Genomic DNA, 11,084 nt, shown 5'->3' with positions numbered 1-11,084 from the left:
ATACACAAAAATACACTCAAGTGTTTAAAAGACCTAAATTTGAGACAGGAAACCATCAAAATCCTAGAGGAGAACAAAGGCAGCAACCTCTTTAACCTCGGCTGGAGCAACTTCTTACTAGACACGTATCCAGTGGCAAGAGAAACAAAAGCAAAAATGAATTATTGAGACTTCATCAAGATAAAGGAAACAACCAACAAAACTAAAAGACAACCTAGGGAATGGAAGAAGATATTTGCAAATGGCATATCTGATAAAGAGTTACTATTCAAAATCTATAAAGAACTTATCAAATTCAACATCCAAAAAATGCATAATCCACCTAAGAAGTAGGCAGAAGACATGAACAGACATTTTTCCCAAGAAGACGTACAGATGGCTAACAGACACATGAAAAGATGCTCAATATCACTCATCATCAGAGAAATAAAAATCAAAGCCATGATGAGATAACACCTCACACCTGTCAGCATGGCTAAAATTAACAACACAGGAAACAACAGATGTTGACAAGGATGTGGAGAAAAAGGAACCCTCTTACACTGTTGGTGGGAATGCAAACTGGTGCAGCCACTCTGGAAAACAGTATGGAGGTTCCTCAAAAAGTTAAAAATAGAACTACCCTACAACCCAGCAATTGCACCACTAGGTATTTACCCAAAGGATACAAAAATAATGATTCAAAAGGGTACATGCACCCCAATGTTTACAGCAGCATTATCAACAATAGCCAAACTATGGAAAGAGCCTAAATGTCCATCAACTGATGAATGGATAAAGAAGATGTGGTATATATACAATGGAATATTACTCAGCCATCAGAAAGAATGAAATCTTCCCATTTGCAATGACACAGATGAAGCTAGAGTGTATTATGCTAAGTGAATTAAGTCAGTCAAAGAAAGACAAATATACTGTATGATCTCACTCATATGTGGAATTTAAGAACCAAAACAGATGAACATATGGGAAGGGGGAAAAAAGAGAGAGAAGGAAACAAACCATAAGAGACTCTTAGCCACAGAGAACAAACAGGGTTGATGGAGAGAGGTGGGTGGGGGGATGGGCTAAATGAGTGATGGGGATTAAGGAGGGCACTTCTTGTGATGAGCACTGGGTGTTATATGTAAGTGATGAATCGCCAAATTCTGCGCCTAAAACTAATTTTATCATTTATGTTAACTAACTAGAATTTAAACAAAAACTTGAAATTAAAAAAAAGATAGATTACAAGATCCCCCTAGAAGCCTGTGTTCTGCCTGAAATCCCATCTCACTTCAACTGTCATCTTTTACCCAGAAACCACACAGTAAAAGTTGTTGAAGGAGGAGGAAGAGGAGGAGAAGAGGAAGAGAAAGAGATGGCATGGGCAACAGTGCCCCCAGCCCCAAGGAGGTAAAAGAGATTAAGAACTGACACTAATAATTAGGAGTTCACTGCCATTCTCTGAAACAATTTCAGGAGAAGAGATAAAGAGCACTGTTCAGAACATACATCCTCTTTCCCATCAGTAACCCAAAAACAAAAGACTGACCTGCTTAAATCAGTTTCAAAATGGCTATGCCAGCATACCAAGGTGAATCCAGGCAGCCTGCTCCCCTAATTAAAATACATCCAAGCTACTGAGCCATTCAATATGATACCTCGGGTGGGCAGATATCCACAGCATGTTCCTGAAACCAAATTATGATGGGATGAATATTGTTAATGCCTAACCTCAGATCCCCTTGTCCTCCTTAAGTTACTGAAGTTAGTGGTTAGCAACGAGCTGACAGCTTCCCACTTCATGCACCTGTGTGTCTCCACCTCTCCACCTGCAGGCTTTCTCCAGAGGGGACATCAAGCAGGCTCAACCTGGAAATACATGAAATAGATCCTCAAATCCCCAACCAATAGGGGACAGGAAGCGGTAGATAACCATCTCAGCCTCCCTGCTCCCCTCTGGGAGAGTTCTGAGGTGGGCCCGTGCAATTTCTCAGAATGCCCCCGGTGGGACTAAACCCCACTTGCCCAGAGTAGTAACCAGGTATTGGCTTCTCTCTCTTCCTTTTTTCATTTTTCCCACTTCCTCACTGCCGTGGGTGCAGACAATAAAAGGATGTGTTGTATGCAGAGAATTTTAAAACAATAACAAAACCAGCTTAAAGTCAGTCTGCTTTCTATTAATACCACTGAAAATTCTAAACAACGTACAAAAATTCTCCTCCTCATTGGGGCAAACCACTCTCATAGGCACCCCAACTTGGTATGCCACTACTAAAAAGGTTAGCCATGCCCATGATGGCCTTGACATCAGACGGACTTTGGTTCAACCCACACTCTGTCACTTACTAGCAAGTGTCATGTAAGCTTGAGTAAATGACTTAACCTCTGTAAGCTCCATTTCATTGTGTGTCAAATAGAAGTACTAGTAGGACATAGTATTAATAGTATTGGTATAATTGCATTAAGTAGTATTAAATGAGAAATACACAGCAACTACTCACCAAAATATCTGCTGTGTATGGGTTCATAAATAGTAGGTTCTGTTAATATCATCTGACCTGAATATTTACCAAACTTTTAATCTGTTGAATTTAATACAGTCATTAATGTATACATTAGTCTCTTTTATCATCCAGAAGGCATATGTGGTTACATTAAGATTAGCACAGACTATTCATATCCCTCAAAGTATTTAGTTTAATTACACTCTGTTCCCTGAAATAAAATGTCACCAGATACCTCCAACTCATAATCTTTTCAACATTTATTCAACTCATCTCTAGTTTTCTATCTCCTTCCTTCCCCTTTATCTTCAATTTTACTTTTTTCCAGTCCCTACTGAATTCCTGATGAGGCCTACTGAGTCCTATTTACAATCCATAATGGGAGCTTCATAGCAAAAGAGAAGTGAATTTTAAGTTCACTCAGGCTGCTACATAACCTGTTTGAATTTTGAATTTCTTTGGCTCTTAAGATTTTAAATATCCGTTCATCTAGCTCTACTATCTTTGAATATGACAGAATCCTGCATTTTTTCATATTCTTCATATCTGATAAGACCTTATAACTCATAAATATATTAAAATGATATTCAATTAAATTCTGATGATTTCTCATGGGCTTATGTGGCTTTGCCATCCCAGCTCTTAAAGTCATTCTACTGACAAGCACTTTAGCGGTATCTGCCCTAAAGCAGTCTAGTGGAGAATAGGGTGTTTCATTCTGGAGTCAAAACTTGGCCATGCCAATCACTGAGGATTACCATTACCTTGGGCAAGTCACTTACACTTTCCTTACCGCAATGTGAAGATAATACCAGTAGCTCCCTTATGGAGTTGTTGCAGGGATAAATAAGGAAAGTGTCCATGATGGTGCCTGGCACGTAAGGTATATGCAATCATTTAAGCTGCTATTATTATTATTATTGTTATTACTATTACTATTTCCAACTTATAAAATATAGTTTTTTATATACATTTGTCCTTCTTGACAGTAAATGCCTGTATGCCCTAATCCAAGACAGGTTCATCTCTTTGAGGTGCTTTCCACAAATGTCCCATAAATGCAAGTTGAATTGAGTGCCTAGCTTGATTCATTGGCTCCTGGTATATACTTGGGCATATGGGAATTTAAATAGTTTCAATGTTCTCCTTTTGCATTTGCTCCACTAGTGAATTTTACTAACAAAACACATAATGGTTAAGAGGTTGTTTTTCTCGGGCTGACAGGATCTCCCCGCACTGTAGCTCTCCACCCCTTCTTTCCAGCTGGGTACTCTCACCTTCCTTCTCTCAGATGCAGTCCCTCAGCTCTGACACTCCCTCTCTGAGGTGGCTGATGGAGCCTCATTCTTCAGTACCAAACACCCTCATGCCAACTTTCCTGGCTGCCTGAATTGGGTGTGTGATCTGCTGTGTCCATCTGAACTTGAACCCCATGCTTATGTGGATCTATCTAGATCCATTGCCTGTTCCTACAATTATAATTGCCTGAATCATTACAGTAGTTATATGTCTTTATATTTTCTAAAGTTCTTTCAAGAACGTTTTCTTATTTGATTCTCCAGTGAGAAAGGAGGACTCATATTATTATTCCTAATGTGGACTAGAAGAAATTTCAGAGAGGTGGTGTCTACCAGAATGGAGACTACAACAAGGATTTACAGGTGAGTAACAGATTAAGAATTCCTAAATGATTAGGAATCACCTCGAGTACAAACTTTGGAAGCTATATCTCAAACACGGGCCTTTGAGTACTTCACAAAGAGTTAACAGCATAAAATCTTGATTCTAAAGTAGACACTAAATGCCCTACAGTCTTTCTCCATCAGGGTTCCACTGAAGAACTGAATCCTACAAAAAATGATTAGTGTGACTTCTTTCTCAATTCTTCCAAGAATGGTACAAAGCTAGGACCATCCTAGATGCATAGGGAAGAGTTAATTCATTATATTCATTGGATGCCTAGAAGACTTAAAGTCCTTTGTAGGATCTTGGTTAAAAGGAGCTAAATGAATATAAGAGAGTTTTCACTAGATCTACTATGTAAAACAGACTCCACCTGAAATAAGTGTTTCCTCTTATGTGTTAAAACACAATATCAGACCTGAATAAAAGATTCCTCTTAGGAGTCATTCTTAATAGGGCAACGCCTTAATGTTAAGTCCTATATCTATCAGTGCGGCAAAAGAAAAATCTACTACTAACCTCAGACTATGTACCTTGTGGAAACCATATGTTTTATTATATGGGAACCAGGGAACAGAATGTGAACATATTACTACCTTCCAGCCCTCCCAGGCGAGAGAAGATCTCTGGAGAATATTCTCCAGGCAATGGGCCAGCCAGAACAGCTCAGTCTATGAACAAGAGTAACTTCAGGTGTCAACACAGATGATAAACTTTGGAAACAGGCTGATTGAATCAGGCTGGAGAGTTCTTTTTCCGGCAAAGTACTTTCAGAGATTTGTGGAGGATGTTTCAAGAGGCTGGGAAATTGATCCCCATTGACTCCAGCCAGGAAACAATGACTTACAAGCCCTGTTTTGACTGTACATTGGTGAGCCAAGGCCATCTGGCAGTGAAATCAGATCATCTGGGCCTGTTCTGACCTGACAAACCATCTCCAACGAAGGAACAATGCCTTTGCCATTAATACATCTCTCAGTTAAAATAACAAGTAAATAAAGAACTTATAAAACCAGGAGGGAGAAAAGATGGTGGAGGAATAGGGGACCCTATTCTAACCAGTCTGCGGAACTGAGCTGGATATCTACCAGACCACTCTGAACACCCACAAAATCAGCCTGAGATGTAAGAAGATAGATCTGGATCTCTACAAACAGAATATCGCAGGCGGTTGGTTTCGAGGTATAAAGCGGGGAGCCGTGATTCCAGCGGCAGATATCGGAGGATAAACGGCAGGGAGAGGGAGCCATGGGGATCCTACACCACCGGTAAGCAATAGCCTCCCACGCTGGGGGAGGGGCACAGACTCGCAGACCGGGGAAAGGACTTTAGGGCACCCCCCCCCCCGATGGAAACCCTGAGCGGCGAGGCCACACATGCGAACTGGGGGCGGCTGGAAGCACAAAGGACAGAGACATGCCCCGACCTGGAAACAAGAACTGGGAGTGCTGTTGAGGGGCGCACAACTGAGGATACTGCAGTTTATAGCGGCACAGAGAGAAACGGATATAGTGTGGCCTGGAGAGCTCACTGAAGAACAGACTGTGATCTCTCTGCTCTGAGGCAGACGGTGGCAAATGGTCTCTTCTGCTCTCTCAGAAGAGACATGGAAAGCCACCAGGGAAAGCCATCAGAGAACAAAAGCCTCAAAAAACCGGTTTTCACTGAGCCCATCCCCTGCCACAGGGGGCAGGACAACTCTGCCCAAACAGGGTTGCCTGAGTAACAGTGCAGCAGGCCCCTCCCCCAGAAGACAGGCTGGGAAAACAAGAGGCCAGCAACCCTAAGGTCCCCAGAAAACAGGTGCATCTTGCTTGGGTTGTGGTCAATAATTTGGACTCTGTACATTCCCTCAACCACCCCTCAACAGAATGACTAGGAGGAGGAACCTCCAAAATAGGAAAGACTGAGATTATAACTTATGCCACAGATTTACAAAATGGATTCAGATATAACCAAGATGTCAGAGATGGAATTCACGCTAGCAATTGTGAAGACAATAGCTAGAATGGAGAAATCAGTTAATGGCAACACAGCAATGAAAGCTGAATTGGCAGAACTTAAAAATGCTATCGATGAGATCCAAACTAATCTAGATAATCTAACCGCTAGGTTAAGCAAGGCAGAAGAATGAATTAGTGATCTAGAAGACAAATTCATAGAAAAGAAGGACAAAGAGGAGGCCAGGGAGAAAAAAACTCAAAATCCATGAAAATAGAATCAGAGAAATAAGTGACACCATGAAACTTCCCAATGTCAGAATTATTGGGATCCCTGAGGATCCCTGAGGGGGTGGAGAGAGAGAAAGAGGACTAGAATATATATTTGAGCAAACCACAGCTAAGAACTTCCCTAATCTGGGGAATGAAACAAACATTCCTGTCCTAGAGGCAGAGAGGACCCCTCCCAAGATCAAGGAAAACAGGCCAACACCCCGGCATGTAATAGTAAAACTCGCAAATCTTAGAACCAAGGAAACCATCTTCAGGGCAGGTAGGGGGAAGAGATTCCTTACATACAGAGGGAGGAACATCAGAATAATGTCAGACCTATCCACAGAGACCTGGCAAGCCAGAAAGGCCTGGCAAGACATATTCAGGGTACTAAATGAGAAGAACATGCAGCCAAGAATACTTTATCCAGCAAAGCTGTCATTTAGAATGGATGGAGAGATGCAGAGGTTCCAAGACCAGCAGAAACTGAAGGAATATGTGACCACTAAGCCAGACCACTAAATATTAAGGGGAGTTCTATAAAAGGAGAAAGACCCAAAGAGTGATAAAGAAAAGAAATTTACAGGGACAATCTATAAAAACAAGGTCTTTAGAGGCAACATCATGACAATTAATTCATATCTTTTAATAATCACTCTCAACGTGAACGGCCTAAATGCTCCCATAAAATGAAACAGGGTTGCAGATTAGATAAAAAGACAGGACGCATCCATACGCTATCTATAAGAGACTCATTTTGAACCTAAAGATACATCCAGACCGAAAGTGAAGGGATAGAGATCCATCTTCCATGCCAGCGGACCTCAAAAGAAAGTTGGGATGTCAATTCTTATATCAGACAAATTAGATTTTAAACTAAAGACTGTAGTTAGAGAACAGAAGGACACTATATCATTCTCTTTTTTTTTTTAAGATTTTATTTATTTATTTGACAGAGAGAGACACAGTGAGAGAGGAAACACAGCAGGGGGAGTGGGAGAGGGAGAAGCAGGCTTCCTGCTGAGCAGGGAGCCCAATGTGGGACTCGATCCCAGAACCCTGGGATCATGACCTGAGCCAAAGGCAGACGCTTAATGACTGAACCACCCAGGTGCCCTGACACTATATCATTCTTAAAGGGTCTATCCAACAAGAAGATCTAACAATTGTAAATATCTATGCCCCTAACATGGGAGCAGCCATCTATATAAGCCAACTGTTAACCAAAATAGTCATATTGTAACAATACGTTAATTGTAGGAGACCTCAACACTCCACTCTCACCAATAGACAGATCATCTAAGCAGAAAATCAACAAAGAAACAAGAGCTTTGAATAACACACTGGACCAGATGGACCTCATTAGATATATACACAACATCCCACCCTAAAACAACAGAATACTCATTCTTCTCAAGGACACACAGAACTTTCTCGAAAGTAGACCACATACTGGGTCACAAATCAGGTCTCAGCTGATACCAAAAGACTGAGATTATTCCCTGCATATTCTCAGACCATGATGCTTTAAAACTGGAACTCAATCACAAGAAAAAATTTGGCAGAAATTCAAACACTTGGAAGCTAAAGACCACTCTGCTCAAGAATGCTTGGGTCAACCAGGAAATCAAAGAACTTAAAAAATTCATGGAAGCCAATGAGAACAAAAACAAATCAGTCCAAAACCTATGGGATACTGCAAAGGCGGTCCTAAGGGGGAAATACATAGCCATCCAAGCCTCATTAAAAAAAATAGAAAAATCTGAATTCACCATCTAACTCTACACCTTAAGGAACTAGAGAAAAAGCAACAACAATTGCCTAAGCCACATATTAGAAGAGAAATAATTAAGATTAGAGCAGAGATCAATGAATTAGAAACCAGAAACACAGGAGAACAAATCTACAAAACTAGAAGCTGGTTTCTTTGAAAGATTTAATAAGACTCAATAAACACTGGCAAGACTTATCCAAAGAAAAGAAAAAGGACCCAAATTAATAAAGTTAATGAATGAAGGGGAGAGATCACAACTAACACCAAGGAAATAGAAACAACTTATTAGAAATTATTACTCAACAACTATATGCCAATAAACTGAGCAACCTGGAAGAAATGGATGCCTTCCAGGAAACCTATAAAACTGCCAAGACTGAAACAGGAAGAAATGACAACCTGAATAGGCCAATAACCCAGTAACAGATTGAAGCAGTGATCAAAAACCTCCCAAAAAGCCTTTCAGCCGGAACCGCCATCTTCCAGTAATTTGCCAAAATGACCAACACAAAGGGAAAAAGGAGAGGTACCCGCTATATGTTCTCTAGACCTTTTAGAAAACATGGAGTTGTTCCTTTGGCCACATACATGTGAATCTATAAGAAAGGTGATATTGTGGACATCAAGGGAATGGGCACTGTTCAAAAAGGAATGCCCCAAAAATGTTACCATGGCAAAACTGGAAGAGTCTACAACGTTACTCAGCATGCTGTTGGCGTTGTTGTAAACAAACAAGTTAAGGGCAAGATTCTTGCCAAGAGAATTAATGTACGCACTGAGCATATTAAACACTCAAAGAGCTGAGACAGCTTCCTGAAGCATGTGAAGGAAAATGATCAGAAAAAGAAGGAAGCCAAAAAGAAAGGTACTTGGGTTCAACTGAAGTGCCAGCCTCCCCCACCCAGAGAAGCACACTTTGTGAGAACTAATGGAAAGGAGACTGAACTGCTGGAACCTATTCCCTATGAATTCTTGGCATGATAAATGTCAAGAAAATAAAAGACCTCAAGACTGTAAAAAAAAAAAAAAAAAAAAAAAAAAAAAAAAACCTCCCAAAAAGAGGAACCATGAGAGACAATGGACTCTGAAAAACAAACTGAGGGTTCTAGAGGGGAGGGGGGGTGGGAGGATGGGTTAGCCTGGTGATGGGTATTAAAGAGGGCACATTCTGCGTGGAGCACTGGGTGTTATGCACAAACAATGAATCATGGAACACTACATCAAAAACTAATGATGTAATGTATGGTGATTAACATAACAATAAAAATTAAAAAAAAAAAAAAAAAACAAGAGTCCAGAGCCTGATGGATTCCCTGGGGAATTCTACCAAATATTCAAAGAAGAAATAATACCTATTCTCCTGAAGCTATTTCAAAAAATAAAAACAGAAGGAAAGCTTCCAGACTCATTCTATGAGGCCAGCATTACCTTAATCCCCAAACCAGGCAAAGACCCCATCGAAAAGGAGAATTTCAGACTGATATCCCTGATGAATATGGATTCCAAAATCCTCAACAAAAATCCTAGCTAATAGGATCCAACAATACATTAAAAGGATCATCCACCATGACCAAGTGAGATTTATCCCTAGGATGCAAGGGTGGTTCAACATTCACAAATCAATCAGTGTGATACGAACACATTAATAAGAGGAGAGAGAAGAACCATATGGTCCTTCTCAATTGATGCAGAAAAAGCATTTGACAAAATACAGCGTCCTTTCCTGATTAAAACTCTTCAGAGTATAGGGATAGAGGGAACATTTCTCAAGTTCATAAATCCATCTATGAAAAACCCATAGCAAATATCATCCTCAACAGGGAAAAGCTGAGAGCCTTTCCCTTAAGATCAGGAACACGTCAAGTGTGCCCACTCTCACCGCCATTGTTCAACATGGTACTAGAAGTCCTAGCAACAGCAATCTGACAACAAAAAGAAATAAAAGGTATTCAAATTGGCAAAGAAGAAGCCAAACTCTCTCTCTTTTCGCAGATGACATGATACTTTATGTGGAAAACCCAAAAGACTCCACCCCCAATTACTAGAACTCATACAGCAATTCAGTAATGTGGCAGGATACAAAAATCAAAGCACAGAAATCAGTTGCTTTCTTATACACTAACAATGCAACTGTAGAAAGAGAGATTGGAGAAAACTATTCCATTTACAATAGCACCAAAAACCATAAGATACCTTGGAATAAACCTAACCAAAGAGGTAAAGGATCTATACTCTAGAAACTACAGAACCACTCATGAAAGAAACTGAAGACACAAAAGATGGAAAAACATTCCATGCTCATGGATCCAAAGAATAAACATTGTTAAAATGTCTATGCTACCAGAACAATCTATACCTTCAATGCCATCCCGATCAAAATTCCAATGTCATTTTTCAAAGTGCTGGAACAAACAATCCTAAAATTTGTATAGAATCAGAAAAGACCTCAAATCGCCAAGGAAATGATGAAAAAGAAAAACAAAGCTGGAGGCATCACGTTGCCCGATTTCAAGCGATATTACAAAGCAGTGATCACCAAGACAACATGGTACTGGCATAAAAACAGACATATAGGACCAATGGAACAGAATAGAGAGCCCAGATATGGGACCCTCAACTCTATAGTCAAATAATCTTCAACAAAGCAGGAAAAAATACACAATGGAAAAAAGACAGTCTCTTCAATAAATGGTGCTGGGAAAATCAGACAGCCACATGCAGAAGAATCAAACTCGACCATTCTCTAACACCATACACAAAGATAAACTCAAAATGGATGAAAGACCTCAATTGTAAGACAGGAATCCATCAAAAATCCTAGAGGAGAACATAGGCAGTAACCTCTTCGACATTGGCCACAGCAACTTCTTTCAAGATACATTACCAAAGGCTAGTGAAGCAAAAGCAAAAATGAACTTTTGGGAC

The 11,084-nt window shown here is 40.2% G+C and overlaps 1 pseudogene; it reads left to right on the top strand.

Annotated features, from left to right (window-relative positions):
- Positions 1-8,654: 8,654 nt before the first annotated feature.
- Positions 8,655-9,175, top strand: LOC113910163 (annotated as a pseudogene).
- Positions 9,176-11,084: the final 1,909 nt, after the last annotated feature.

This window comes from Zalophus californianus, chromosome 6, assembly GCF_009762305.2.
Source record: "Zalophus californianus isolate mZalCal1 chromosome 6, mZalCal1.pri.v2, whole genome shotgun sequence".
Taxonomy (NCBI): Eukaryota; Metazoa; Chordata; class Mammalia; order Carnivora; family Otariidae; genus Zalophus; species Zalophus californianus.
Note: the sequence above shows the minus strand (reverse complement) of the source record. Positions and strands in the feature narration are given on the sequence as shown.